General features: G+C 43.7%; 1 protein-coding gene across 2 annotated transcripts in view; it reads right to left on the bottom strand.

Annotated features, from left to right (window-relative positions):
• Positions 1-15,240, bottom strand: part of LOC127062100 (uncharacterized) — an 85,819-nt gene that overhangs the window by 23,106 nt on the left and 47,473 nt on the right. The window contains exon 3 of one of the 2 annotated variants that reach the window (XR_007781066.1): positions 4,763-4,887. The exons of the other annotated variant lie outside the window; for it this stretch is intronic. The gene's annotated coding sequence lies outside the window, so the exon portion shown is untranslated. The remainder of the gene's footprint in view (positions 1-4,762; positions 4,888-15,240) is intronic. 2 annotated transcript variants of the gene reach the window in all.

The raw sequence follows: 15,240 nt of genomic DNA, 5'->3' as shown, positions 1-15,240 counted from the left end.
GATCAGTTTGGTCTTTTCTCTTCTCGTCTGTAGATAAGTTTAAGCGTTAACTAAATAACGAAAAAAGAAATATACAGAGCTCTCAACGCCACATACACACAAAGAGAGAGAAAGAGAGAGAGAGAGAGAGAGAGAGACGAAGCGAGAGACATACATACATATAAAACATTGGAGATTTCGCACTACTCGCCATATTGGCGTACACGCCGCCTGCATTTTACGGCCGTATTCAGCGATTTTGCATATCGAGCGTTCCACGAGTGTGTGCGCGAAAAAGGTAGGTAGGTAGGTAGGTAGGTAGGTAGATGGGTAGCTCGGTGGTGGGTGAAAGAGGAAAGAAAAGAGGTCGTTGTCGTTTTTCTCTCGCCTCGGTGGAAGCACTGCAAACCCATTCACATATACGGCAATCGTAGGAGCGGCCTCCTTGAAAGCTCAATTTATCTCGAAACGGCCTCTGCGATGGTACAAAGAGCGCGTATCTACCGTTTCTACAGCATCGGCTCGTTAGAACGAGAGAGAAAAAGAGAGAAAGAAAGAAAAAGACTCTTCCCTACATCAAAAACAAATTGTCATAAGCAAATAAGCAAAGAAGTAAGGAAAAGTGCCGTTTTGACCGTCGAAGAGTACTTTGTAACTTTTCGGATCGGAGACTCATACGAGTCGATCCACTTAATTCTCGAGTGTAGCTCGAGTCCACTCAATACCGTATCTAAACTTCCCTCGTGCATTCAAACTTTCCGCCCACTTTCTTCGAGTCGCGTACACTTATCAAAATTTTACAGAACCGAGCGTACCATACACTACGTTGCTTGAGATAGCCATCGCCTCGTAATTTCTCTAGATTTCTGAAAAAAAGTGCGAGAACAAAATTAATCAAGCTTTCTCCGTGTCGTGATTTTTAATGAAAACGTAGCCAGGTTTAGCTAAGGTAGGTATCGAGTAATAAGCGAGTTGTATCGTTCCGTTTTCCGAAACTTTCTTTCGAGTTTATCTTGGCGAGATTCGAGACACGAATCGTTTGCTCCTACGGGAAAAAGGTAAGCTCGTAGGAGATAGAAATAGAAGAAGAAGAAGAAGAAGAAGAAGAAAGTGATGCGGAATAAACGAGTCCACTTGATTGCAAAGCTACGGATATCGGAGATGCTTTTAACGGTCTCTTGTTTGATCAGTCGCGTTCTCTCCCTTTTTTCTCTCTTTTCCATTTACGTTATCGTCGGTCTTGTGGTAATTCGGCGAATTTCGGAAAAGAGAATGACACGAGACAGGGAAATCAAAAAGGAAGGTTAACCGAATAACAAGCCAATCGTTAACTTTTCTCTTGATACACGGCAGAACGCGTTCCGAGTGTCAGTTATTCTCTCGAAGCACTCTTTGTGAGATCGGAGCATATATTCCTCTCTCTATTTCTATCGGGGAAAAATTTATCGTTCGTTAATTCGCTAATCCCTACTTTCATTTCTTCGTCACGCAAGATCCACGATAATCTTTTATCGTTTGCGGGCACAGTAAATTTGGTCTCTTCGTCGAGGAAGAAATAATATAATGAAAAACAAGAAAACTGAAAAATGACGCGATGTGATATCACCGATCGACCGTACGCGCTTCGTTAGATAAAAATATCAAACGGATAAAGTTTGGTACCGAGGTACTCGAATTAAAGTGGTTAAATCGAGATACCATATCAGATATTCCGCCGTCGTCGATTCCATGAAATTGCGTTGCTTTCGCCAATAGAAAAGTGCATTCCGGAATATTTGAAAACTTTCTGAGTTCTATGGAATAAGTTCTACTTCGTAAGTAGGGAGAACTTTTTAAGAAGAACAATTCGTTTTCTACGAATGATGGGAAATTCGTAACACCGGAGAATTATTTGTAATCGATTGAAAAACTGAAATAACACAGCAGGTGTCGACCGAGAGAGAAAGAGGATATATTCTAACACAGTGTTTATATCTTTGTATTAGCATTAGATGATCAATTCGAAACTTGTTGCGTTGACGTACACTCTCTACGAAGACAAATTGGAAACTAGTCAGAGATTTGTCATAGATTTGTGTCGGCGACATGTCGAGCTAGATACGATTACTCTCTACTAGAAATAGAGTATGAGTAATACGAATATGCAACGTGACGTACGATACCGTCATGGAATTCGAGTCTTGGATATATCTACTTATCGCGTATTCAAAGCTCGCAGTTGATATCTAATTCGATTTGAACTTCCGAAAGATTAAAACTCGCGAGCATTCTCGTTCGTTCCCATTTTCTAAACTAAACTACCTACATCTTTCTTTCACTAACTTTCTATTTCCCTTAACATTTCTTTCGGTTTTTCCATTCTCGATGTTTTCCAATGTAGCTTGAATGTTTCACAAGAAATTTCTTTGGCTGATCCGATAAGAGCGGCCACCACTAAAATTTGAATCGAATCCCCTCACACATCCCAAATAATTCTTGGTTTCATCTTGAATAAAAGCAACGGGACGACGAGGCAAGAGAAATAAAAATATCTGGGTACGGTACCGTAGAGTCTCTCGGTGGTCATTCGATATTTACGAAGACTCGTGAGTCACGAGGACTGCACATCCGGGAAGCAGCACGGTGTGTATTCTACGAGCAGACCATGAGTAAAGTCAGGAACCAGAGTTAAGTTGTGTAGGAGAAAAAGGAAGGAGGATCGTCTTCGTTTTCCCGAATTCCCGCAAGAAATCGTCGATCTCCTCTTTCCTTCCTCTTCTTTTTCGTCGATCTCCTCTGTCCTCTCTCTCTCTCTCTTCTTCCTACATCCTAATAAATATCAGAATTTTTCGAGAATTTCTCTTTTGCCTCCTTTTATTTATATTTCGCACGACTTATCACAAATAGCGGACTTCGTCGATATTCCATCGTCTATCCTTTCATCGTGACGTGAACCAAGAGAAAAAAATATTTCTATATCTTCTTGTCATCACTGATTTGACCATAGCAAAATAGAAATTTCTATAGATTCTATAACTGTACGTACATAAGTACCTATCATGCGACACTTTGCCGATGTACCAAACATCGAGAGACGAAATAATAAAACGATAGGTACTTTAAGCTATCTATGGCAACGATCAAGTTTTTATTGAATAATTAAAAACGTCAGTGGCAGAGCTCGGGCGTGGGCTCTCTTACGATGTTGAGTACGAGAGGTTCCTCTTGAAATTTGCATAGCTACTTCAACGGTGGGAGCTGGTTTGAAATATGGGCTTTTATTATTTTCGAGGTGCTTCACCCCGTTAAACGGGGAAGAGTTGAACAAGGAGGGTAAATAGTAAGAGGAAGAAAAGGGACGAGACGAATAAGATGATTTCTTTCGTTCTTTTATCTTTTTTTTATGGACGTTTTCATCGAACATGAAATAAACGGAATCACGATGAAGTCATTTTGGATGAATTTTTCTCACCGCAACAAGGAAAGAGAAGGAGTTTCCCCGAAATCGTTCTGGAAGGATGAAAGGAGAATGAGGGTTAGGAAGTAAGGGGAGAGAGCAATATGCAAGATATTGGCTGACCAATGCAGAGAGGATACTACTCCTGTTAGTATTGCCGATGCAGCCGGTATAAAGTAGGGTCCCCGATAAAGCGGCAGTCGGATGGCGTGACATTTATCGCACGTGTTCCACGTGTCGACATTACGATTTCGAAAAAGTCTTGTCTTGTCCATACTTCTCCGTGGACGCGTAAAATGTTACGGCTTGAGTTTGGCCGGTTTCCAAGCGAAAGATCAAGCGATCTTTTCCAAGTAAGATATGCGAGCACGTTTGAAATATCAGCTTAAGGTAAGCATCCTTTTTCGTATGTGTTTCTCAAAGAATTTTATTCTGTTGGTATGGGCTCGCTTTAAACGTCATATGAAATTTAAATCCTTCTTCGAAAAAGATCCCGACGTTTGAAATTATAGCACCACCCTGGATCAGAGTTCACTCGAAGCCACGCAAAGAATAACGGTACCCTAGATAAGTAGATGAAGTGAGAGACAAGAAGAAAAAGAGCTTGACAACGAGCATAGAATTTCCCGTTTAGCAGCACGAAGAAAGCTGACGGAAGGAGAGAGGGATGGAGACGAGAGACGAGAGTTTCGCCGTTGAGACTTTGTTCATCAGCCAAACGAATACAAATCTGTTGCAGGCTCATTCGGCACAAGGAAATGTAAACGAATGAGGATCATAAGACCCGAGACAAGCGAACTAGACTCCGGTCTCTGTGTAGCTACCACCAAGTCAACTCAAATCAGTCTCACGTTGCCGCTTTTGTTAGAAAGAACTTCGCGTTATGCTATGCAAATTGCCATTTTACGATGTACCGGATTATAACGAAAAATAACGTACAACGCACGTTTCTACACTTTTTCCTTGTTGAAAGGTAGTCGATGTTATTTCTCTCTCTCTCCCTCTCTTACTTTCCTTTTTCTCATCATCATTCTCGATTCCGATCGTATTCTTTCTTTCTCTCTTACTCACTCTCTTTCTCTCTCTCTCTCTCTTTCTCTCTCTTTCTGTTTCTGAACAAACACTTTCAACGTCGTCGAACATTTAAACATCTCGCGCCGTTCCGTAAATACTAACTTTGTGTCGTCCGTGAGGTTTACCCAACTTTCAAGGTCAATTTACGAATTACTTACACAGCCTCGCCCTTCTCGGTCACTTGGCAAATTCCTCTGCCTCCGCTAATCATCGCCATGCTCTCCTGAGAAAGTTTCAAAGAGAAATGAACTATTCATTGCGGTTGACCCTTACCAGTATTCACCATCCTCTTCTACGTATCTTCTTTCTTCGTTTGCCTTTCCACCTGCCTCCTGCTGGCTGATCTCCCTCTATACCTTAGTCTCTTACGTCTGCTCTTTCCTTCTCTTCCTATATAGCTGAGAATTAGAAGAGGATGAAAGATTGAATAAACGTGGGAGAAAAGGAGAAGGAGAGAAGGAGAGAAAGAGAGAGAGAGAGAAAGGGGAAGAGAAAAAGGTAACAGCCACGTTGGTATCATGGCTGTCGGCACGGCCACCGCGTCCTTTCATAACACTAAATAATTCCATTTAATTACTCGCCCTTTACTTTCTACGTTGGTCGCCGAATGAGCCCGGGATATTATTTATTACGCTCTCCAAGTCCCTTTAAACAGTCTACCATAGCACCTATTGCAAGGTCTACCGTCTTAACTACTTGACTTGGACTTTTTAAAAGGCTGCTTTTTTAATATGTCATACGACTTGAGTATTGAAAAATGTCACTGGGTCGAAAATCGTGTCTCCCTGTAAAAAACTTTTTCAGACGAGTTAGTTGGTCGTACTTTTCGTTCATTTAAATAAATTGTCGTATCTTTGGAAACACGATGGTACTATCGCGGATCGTGTTAGATCTCTCGTTCTTAGAGATCCTTAACGATGAGAATTAAACGTGTACATCTATCGAATTGCTTCGTGTCTGGAGTCCTCGTTGTTGCAGATAGCTACGTGTCTTTCGAAAACGTCTGGGTATGCGATGCACGATCGTTCGTAATGGCTGAACGTTACGGAGAACCATTGAGAAAGCAAGAAAGATAGAGAAGGAGAGAGAAAGAGGGAGAGAGAGAGAGAAGAGTCTGTTCTTGTAGGATATAGAAAGATGGAGAAGGAGCATGAGATTAAGAGAGAGAGAGAGAGAGAAAGAGAGAGACAACAAGGCTAGAAGCAAAGCTAAGTTAGCTCGTCGAGTTACCACGAACGCACACAACGCATTTTATCGAGCTTAGCGATATGCCGAGGTACCTATTTACATTAATTCCTAATAATCGCACAACAGCATCCGTCCGTAGCTGAGCATGGTCCTTATGAAACAAGTTCCTGAAATCGTTTAACCACCTTTACGAAATACACGCAGGCAGCCTCTGTTCTCTTTTGCAGAGTATGAAGAGAAGGGTTCATGGTACCTGGTAGTACCTACCACAGAACCGATTGTGGCCTCGTACACCTGAGGGAAGTTCATCGAGTTTCTCCATTTGCATCGTGGATGACCTATTTCCATAAAATTATCTTTATACGGAAGTAAAATACAGCAACGGTCGTACGTGGCCACCTTGTTTCGCGACGTTGTCTCCTTTGCTGTCTCAAAACTGTTCGCGAAGATTACCTAACGTAACTAACAAGAACGTTAAGATTTTATCGATCAACGGATGAAAAACTAAAAAAGAATAGAATTCAAAGGTATACGCAAAGAAAAGAGTAACTCTAACGAGTACTTGTAGTCGAGCTGCACAGGCGGTAGAGCGAACTGATGATGATCGACATTTTACGTTTTTCCCTTGACTCGTCCTCGTGGACTCGTTTAATTTAACATCTTTCTCCTTTCGATCCGTGTTCGGCAACATCGGTGGGAGGGAGTTAGCATCAGTCTCCCTTAACTCTTTTCCTCTTTCTCTTTCTCACTCTCGTTGCAATGGTCCGCGTATTTTCCAGCGGTGCCCGCGGAGGAACAATGAAATGAGCAAATAACTAGATTCTCACGCGCAACGGAACAATAATGGCACCGGGGGAAATTTTTCACGGGCCCATGGGCAAAATAATTTGGCAACAGATGCGTCGCGTCGCGTTTTCCGAGCCACCCGACCAAGGATAACCGGACAGAGGAGGGATGGGAAAGGGAATGGGAGGAAGAGAGAAATAGAGAGAGAGATAGAGAGAGAGAGAGAAACAGAGACAGAAATAGCGATGGAAGGTGAGGATAGCTATGGTGATGATGGTAGTGGTACTGCTGACGGAGAAAAGGAGGGAGCGGACTGTTCTTCGGTGCCGGTAGGATCGTCACGAGACACGGCTGTTGAGGATGGGGTACTAGCAAAGACGTCTCATTCTCTTTCTCTCTCTCTCTCTCTCTCTCTCTCTCTCTTTCACTTGGGTTACTATCGACTGAATGAAGAACAAGAAGAAGAAGAAGAAGATGAAGAAGGAGAGAAAGACAAAGAGAAAGCTCACGTTTCGAGGAGAAGCGCGGGCTTTAATTTCCTTGAAATACTACGAAGGGCTTTAATTTAAAGCTCTTTGTAGCAAACCATATCCACCGTTCCACCTAGACACCCTTCTATTTTTTTTTTCTTAGCATGATTTAATATCAACGTCTTTGTCTAATCGCACTCCTCAGAAGCTGTTATCTCTAATCTCTGTCGAGCGGATTAGTCAATACAAGAGGTTCATTAAGCACCCAGCAAGAATTCGCGTTCGAGTTATCACTCTTTCATAGAGCGCATGAAACAAAGATTAACCACTTCGTCGGTCCTACATTATAGAACGATAGAAGAGAAAAGCTTCGGGGCGGTGGCTTTCCACGACGCTTGACTTCATGAAATTTTTAATCTTCGTTCGTGACCGCATGTCGCGCGTCTCTCCATTTTACCTCTCTTCCCGCTCTCCCTCTCCTCCATTCTCTCTCATTCTCGTCTTTATAGTTCTCGTCGTCGTAGTCGTGCTCGTCGTCGTCGTCGTCGTCGTCGTCATCGTCATCGTCGTCGGCGTCGTCGTCGTCGTCGTCGTCGTCGTCGTCGTCGCTCGCCGCCAGTAAATTTTCCGTGCTCGAAGCGATAAGCAATTTAAAACTCGCTTTTCCGACGACGTAAGTCACGCTACATCCGACGAGGCTGTTTGACTTCTACAATGCGCCAATGTTCTCCTCATACCCTCTTCGTTCCGTAGACACGCTTCCAATTGGTGGAACGAGTGAGAAAGTGAGGAGAGAGGAAGCGGAGGTTAAATCGGAGGGTGAAAAGAAAGACGGGAAAATTGTTTCTAGCGTCGAGCTGCGCGAAAAAGGGGTGAGCTCTTACCCCTCGAATGCGACTCGAACGCGACTATGACGATAAGAATCGAGGAAGAGAGAGAAAGAGAAAGGCAGAGAGAGAGAGAGGGAGAGCAGTTCACCCTCTTTCGATGTTTCAGACTCTTTCTTTTGCCATTTATCGAATGTAAATTTTAATCGTGCTTTACACGCACTACCAGTAATTCCCTTTCATTTGTTACTCTTAATTTTCTATTCTATAACAGGTAGGTAATTCGTTTGTATGTATATGTCCGCGTGTGCGTGCGTGTGTATGTGTGTGTTGAGGGGGTGGTTGGATACCTTTATTTAAGAAGAAGAAAAATAAGGACGGATATATCATGAAAAGGAACCCTCTCTCTCCTTTTCTCCTGACGTTCGAGAGAGTTTGAAAACAAAAGGAAGGCAAGCTTTAAGGATACTCCTGGATCTCGCTTAAGCACTCAAGCTGAAACGAATATCCGACATTCATTGCCTCTGGCCAGCGGTCTGTGTTCTTATACGGTGAGAAGAAAGTCTTCGACCCTCGAAAGATCGAAGGGTCGTGCGAAACGAAAGGATGGGGATGTTGAGAAGGAACATAGACACGAACAAACTACAGGCAAAGGGGAAGGCATAGAGAATGAAAGAAGAAGAAGGGTGCAACTTAGAAATAACAAGGTCGAATGACAAGAAAACAGTGAAGAAGGGAAGACGGTTGGTTCGTTTCGGTAGAAGAGGGAAAACGACGTTGAGGGAAAGGCACCGCGTTCGTTGGCGAGAGAAAAGGAAGAGGAAGAAAATGAGAGAGAGAGAGAGAGGGGGAGGGAGGGGGTAGTTTGAGTCAAGGCGTAAAGATAAGAGCACTACGTGAGCGACTCATTAAGGGATGCAAATTAACCAACGGCAACGGCACTGCCTAGCTTCCTTGAAAGTTCGGCTCCGTGAGTACCCTAGACCAACCGTCACTGCTACCTGCTAGTCGTAGTTTGGCAGAAGTACAACGTTCTTCGAAGTACCGTTCGAGTATCTTCTATATACGTCTTGTACCTATCATTTAAGCTACATGAGCTGGTTCGCAACCTTTGCGAGTCTGGATGAGGAACGACTTGCTAGGTAATTCGACAGAGTACTTTCTGAGATTGATCACTAAAATGAGTCTCCCTCTTATAGTCTCTCTTTCTCTTTCTGTTCTCTCATTCGGTCAAATCCTCGATAGTTTCATAATAGTAAAGTATAATCAGAGTTTAAAAAACATACATTTTATCATTAGACGGAAAGCTGCTCAACGTGAATATTTCAGTCTCTCTCGACAATTTATCGTAACGAGAAAAATTCTTTTGTCATACGGTATCAGGTCTATTTTTTGCTACGGAATCCAACGTATCCAACATCCCAAAAGATTCCTTTACAAACGACCGTTCAGTTTGCTTTTGATTTATAATAGCTTTTAGCTAGCCCTCTAACAAAAAGTAATCCCTACATACTCGCGGATACAGGGAGCAAAGAGTTTCTGCGAAATATTTCGTTACGACTTCGTATATCGATCCTTTTCCTTCCTTTTTCCAAACGAAGAATAGTTAATAAATCAAGGAATAAATCGAACGGAATTATCAGTCGGCTTTGATCTCGCCCGGAACACAGAGGAAGATTTATCTTTTGGAGAAATTTACTTTTACCGTGCGTTCGGGCTTGCACATACGCATTAATAATCCAATCTGTTCGACGTCAAAAGTCATTTTGCCGAGAGCACCATCTCGAACGCCACGTATACGATATCGTATATCGCGCAGCTTGATTTTCCTTTCAGCATAATTAGAACACGATCGTAATCGAGGTTCATCGCGATTTCGAGTTCTCGAAATCTTATCTCGTAAGACCGTAACGAAGTCGTAGCTTAGAGATGGGATTGAAAGGGAGGTATGGGATTGAGGAGGGGGCATAGAATCTCTCTTGCGATTCGCAAGATAACTAGCGACTATTGGATGTCCTTGGGTCAAGTTCAATTGATACTGCCTCGTCGGAGCTGCAAATGCGAGCAAATCGACTCTTGGAAGGGAGCCCAATCAAGGAGGAATGCGTTCGGTGTTAGTGCCTGCTACGAACCGATGGGAAACGCCGTTCTACGGCGTTCCATGGCTTCCACTGGTCGTTCTTAGAGAGTATTAGCGAGCACTTCGGATATCACCCGTGGGCTTATTATACAAATTTCTATGGATCGAACTGGCTAAATACGTTCATCCTGTTTCTACATTTCGTATCGTTAATGTTCTCTTTGTCTGCGATTTGACAATTGTCATCGTCATTCATTCGATATACAGATTGTATAAATTAACATCGATAATCGTAATTAATCCAATCTACGAAATATTTTAATGAGGTTGATTCACCCTACCATGAAACTTCGCAGTTAATCAGGCAGAAGTCACCTTCGTTCGCCTTTAGTTTTTCGTAGACTCACGCGCAATCGAGTCGAACGAGAAATAGGGAGGGAAAGCTGGGCAAGTGGCAAAGAGGTAGTCTGGTAAGGAACGCTGATGGAAAATGACATTATCTTTTGGCATAAGTCGGCCGAAGTACTGGAGGAGACGATTCGTAATTGCTTTAGTTAAGGAATGCGCGTCGTTCTTCGAGCTTGGACGCGAAAGAAAAGGAGAGAAAGGGAAAGGGACCTCAGGCTCGACGAGGTGAAGCGAGTGAGAGAGAAAAAGAGGGGTAAAGAGGTGGTAGTAGTACTCGTAGCATAGCAGGGGTAAGTTCAGCACCGTGGGGTGGCTATGAATTTAAATTTCTCTAATTAGGACTCGTGGGCGATGCGGTGACGCTGTTGGTAGCTCCGACCAACCGCTCCCTTTCCTTCTTCTCTCTTCTCTCATCAACTTTAGCGTCCTCTCTTTCTCTCTCGAACTTCTAACCCTCTCTACCCTCTCTCTCCTCTCCTCACCAACAAACCTCCTCTCTATCTCCTTCACTCTCGCTGTTTCCCTCTCTTACGGCAAGCTCACCGTTTCTCTATGCGTCGTCCCTCGCCATAATACCATGCCAGCTACGAAAGCCTGGAACTGAAGTAACTCAAGTAAGAGGTGGCTCGCATTCGCCGTAGTTGACACCACCTGACTCAGATTTGTTGCTTCTCACGTTCTAACCGAAATTTATTTGATGCCGGTCTGCGTAGGTTAATTAACGCCTCCGCGAAGCGAGCGAGAAAGAGAGAAAGAGAGAAAGAGAGAGAGAGGGGGAAGGGAATAGTGAGAGAGATAGCTCGTTCGTGAGAGCGAAGTCGCCACCTTGCGAAGGGATGTCCAAGAGCAAAACAATCAAAATGTTCGCGCAGTCTGTCGTATGATTAACGTGCCGAATAAGTAGACTTTCTATATGTGCGAGTGGACATCGAACAGAGCACGGAACATCCACGGGAAAATAGGTGAGGGAGGAGTGGGACGCTTTTCACCGAGTGTACGACCCTATGCAATTCTAATAATTCCTTCTCCTCCTCCTTCTCCTTTCTCTCTTTCTCTCTCTCTCTCTCTCTCTCTCTCTCTCTCTCTCTCTCTCTCTCTCTCTTGAGCATATCCGCTCTTTCGTAGCACGCTCAAAATTAATTCCGACGTGTTCGCTCGGCCGTGAGAATTGTTATTAATTCTCGCGACGCTCCTCGTTGCGCCGCCGTCTTTCGATATCCGTTCGCTCGTTCGGCCGATTATTTTCCCGGTGTGAAATTTCGCTTCGGACGAAGAAGTTTCGCGTCCCTCTACTCCGTGTCGACAGAAAGCTCGAGTATAAATTCAAAGAAGTAAGAAAAATAAAAGGGGAGACGAGTAGAGTAGTCACAGGGTGCAAAATATTCCGATAGATTAGGACGTACCTCGTTTTCCGTTATCCGTCTGAATGAGAGTGACCCAGCCCTCTTCTCTCCGGTTAAGAAAGGAATTTTCCAAGAGTTTCAGCAACCATTAGTGAGGAGAGGACTAAGCCGGCGATTTAAAAAAAGTTTCCCAGTGCATACATTAGCGAACGAGCGAGAGTACGCGTCGAGATTTCTCTTTCTTTTCTTTCTCTTTCTCTCACCCTTCGGTGTTCTACGAATCTTAATTCTTTCTTTGTTATCTCTTTCCACTAATTCACGATGCCGTCTAAAGAAAGGAGACGGAGAATGCACAGAGACAAAGAAGTGAGTAGTAGCGTGAGGGAAAAAGAAAGAGAGAAAGAGAGAAAGAGAGAGTACTGGGAAGGAGAGCAAAAAAGAAGAAAGAGAAAGAAAGAGAGAGGGTAGGAAGGAAGTTAAAGCCGCAGCCACGGCCAACATTTTTCGTCGCCTTTGTCTCGAGAGATTAAAGGCTTAAAATGTTCACACCCATTCTGCGTATTTCACCCTCGGACCTACGGAGTTGTACATACTCCTACCCTTCCTCCTTCTTTCTTTCACTTCCTCCTCCTTCTCCTCCTCTTCCTCCTCCTCCTCCTCCTCCTCCTCCTCCTCCTCCTCCTCTTCCTCCTTCTTCATTCGTAAGCGAGATTCTACGAGTATTTCATGGTAACTTGCAGAAAATGGTGCCAACGAGTTATACACCGATTCCATCGTTCTAGACTCATATCGATCTCCCGACGAAAGTTTTCGGGAGTAGTAGGTAGGTAGTCGTGTATTCGCGGGATGTCACGAATCGCATTACACTTTTCTATTTTGTGCGAGTTGAACGAGGAGGAAAATCGGATTCGTCGTGTTTCTCCTCATCGAGCATCGTGTGAACGACCGCTCGTAAACAATCCAGACATAAATACGATACTACTTTATAACGTGGAATATAATTAAAGCCACGATTATGCAATCGGTAAAGAATCAATAGATCGGATGTTTATTCGTGACGCGTACGAGCGCGGAAACTGCTTGGTTTACGAGCAGTAAATTAATAGTGGTGTACTAATTAGGGCTGCCTAAATTGCTTCGAATGTCCAGCATGGGCGAGGCGCATGGTCATCATCGATTTAATATCCAATTAAAACTAAACTACGGGCGAATTCATAAAAATGCGATAATTAAAAGTATTGATTATCGGCAGGTGACCGGCTTGCTCGAAGGGGCCGCGGAGCTTACGGGGTGTTCGCGCGTACATCTGTTCATTAGGTAATGAACTTATTAAATCAGAGAGGTGTGGCAGGGTGTTCCACCGGCTCTTCCGCCCTCCCTCTATCTCCTCCCTATCCTGCCATTCGTTTAATTACCTATCGCAAAAGGTTGATTGTAATTGGAAATAATAACAAGATAATTGTCATTACTTAAGTAGCTGCGATTGCAGGAGTATCGTAGAGTCGCCATAGTTACTTAAAACGTGCACATACCTATCTATTTTTAATAATTAATCGTCGAATCGTAACAGGAAGTTCTCTGCATTTTTCTATTCGACGTTTTAATCGCAACGGGTGAATAAATCCTATTTTTCCTCTTCTTTTTATACCACTTTTTCTTTTTCACCATTTTCTCTTGCTTCGGTATAGAAATTCAAAAAGGGGATTTATGTTCGGAGAAAAGAGAAAAAAAATCGTTGCCAACATCGTTGAAAAGGGAAAAAAAGAACGTAGTCGTCACTTCTGACGAGTACCTTTGCATTTCTTTCTCGCGATGCTTAAAATCGAATTATTCCAGTCTCACGTATGTAAACCGATTTACATAGAGAAACTTTTATATAAAACGTTTACAATTCCCTTCGGTTTTCAACGGATGCCTTCCGGTCAGTAAAAATAGGACCGATTTCATAGACCGATTTCACGATTATGATTTCAAGCGTGTCGCGACAACGACTGACAAAGAGCTCCAATATCTCTAAGTCTAAGTATATAAGCGAGTTAACGTCGAAAAAGATTGGTACGACGATTTAATCCTACGTTCCATGAGGTCTTTCTCAGTGATCGTGATAGTGACGATGTCGGTACTGGTATCACTAAAGAAGAGGAAAGGGTAAGAGGGTCGACGTCAAATTTAAGAAGCAGCAGCATTAAAATCACTGCCCCCGTTCAATATTTCTTCGTCTCTCTCGCAGCATGCCTTGACTCGTTCTTTCCTTCTCTAACTCGCTTACACGTTACATTCTCTCGAGTTTGCACGAAGGGTGAAATCGTGGTAGGGGTGCAGAGTGGGAGTGTATAAAGGGTTCGCAAAGTGACTCGAATTGCCGCACAGTCAACTTTACGAGACGGGGTATTGCTAATATCAGAGCATAAGGGCCACCCTTCCCTTCTTCGATCCACGACCTCTGTCGTCCTTTCCAACAACCTCGCTTCTCTCTCTCTCTCTCTCTCTCTCACTTCCTCTCTCTCTTTCCCTCTCTCACTTCTCTACGACCTAGCAACGCTTGCAAGCGAACCGTTTCACTTGGTATTACCAAGACTCCTTAACTGTTCGACCCTCCGCGACATTTTTAGTGGCCATCAAAAACCAACGTCGGCTTAATTATGAGAGCAGAAGTAGGAGGAACCCATCTCTCTATCTATCTATCTCTCTCTCTCTCTCTCTCTCTCTGTTTTTCTCTCACTCCCTCTCTCCGGCATCTTGCCGACGCTACCTCAGAAATTTCACCCATTACCGTCTCAGTGCTTTAGATTCTCGACGCTTTTCTCAGAGATCCGACGACTAACCGCGAGAAACGAAAGGCAGTACGCGATGAAGACGGTTTCTCACCAAAATCACCGAGTTTCAGGAATTCCTTGGTATTCTCTCGAACCTACTTCTCTATACCACTATCACATAGATCCTTAGGATCGAGCAACATTTGTACGTATGTATAAATGTCTATGTAATAAGTTCGGTAGATTTTACATTCGCTACACATATATTCTGAAAGATCTAAAGGCGAAAACGAGAGACAGAGTGAGAGTGAGGCGAAGAGAGAAAGAAAGAGAGAGAAAGAGAGAAAGAGAGATAGTTCAACGATTCCTCTTGATTAGTACATAACGCGTACGACTTCGCATTTACAGTAATCATCGAGCACGCTTTTATCTTCAGGAAGCAATGCGAACGAGCGGATGAATTCTAGCGAAATCATTCTCCTTAATTGCGCATTGCCGAGATCAGCCATTAGCGCGTGACGAGGACTAGAGACGAGCTTGTCTGTCTCTCGGTTGATTCCCTCAACGAATCGAGAGATCCACGCTCCGTCGCGCCCTCGAAGCAACGTATAAAAGGGACGGACGAAAGTGTGCGAGTCTACTCTCTCTCTCTCTCTCTCTCTCTCTCTCTCTCTCTCTCTCTCTCTCTCTCTCTCTCTCTCTCTCTCTCTCTATCCTTTAGAAAAGAAACTACGACGAGCAGAGGAAACTCGAAGGCCGACATTGCGACGAACCAGGGAGACAAACGAGCCGAGTCCGTTAAGTGTTTCCCGGATGAACGATCGCCTTCCGGTTGTCCGAGCTAACGGTCTCTACGTTTCTAAGCCACATCCAAGCCACTACCCTTCCTCTCT

Source organism: Vespula vulgaris, chromosome 3 (assembly GCF_905475345.1).
Source record: "Vespula vulgaris chromosome 3, iyVesVulg1.1, whole genome shotgun sequence".
In the NCBI taxonomy this organism is placed as follows: domain Eukaryota; kingdom Metazoa; phylum Arthropoda; class Insecta; order Hymenoptera; family Vespidae; genus Vespula; species Vespula vulgaris.
This window is presented reverse-complemented; position numbering and strand designations above follow the sequence as displayed.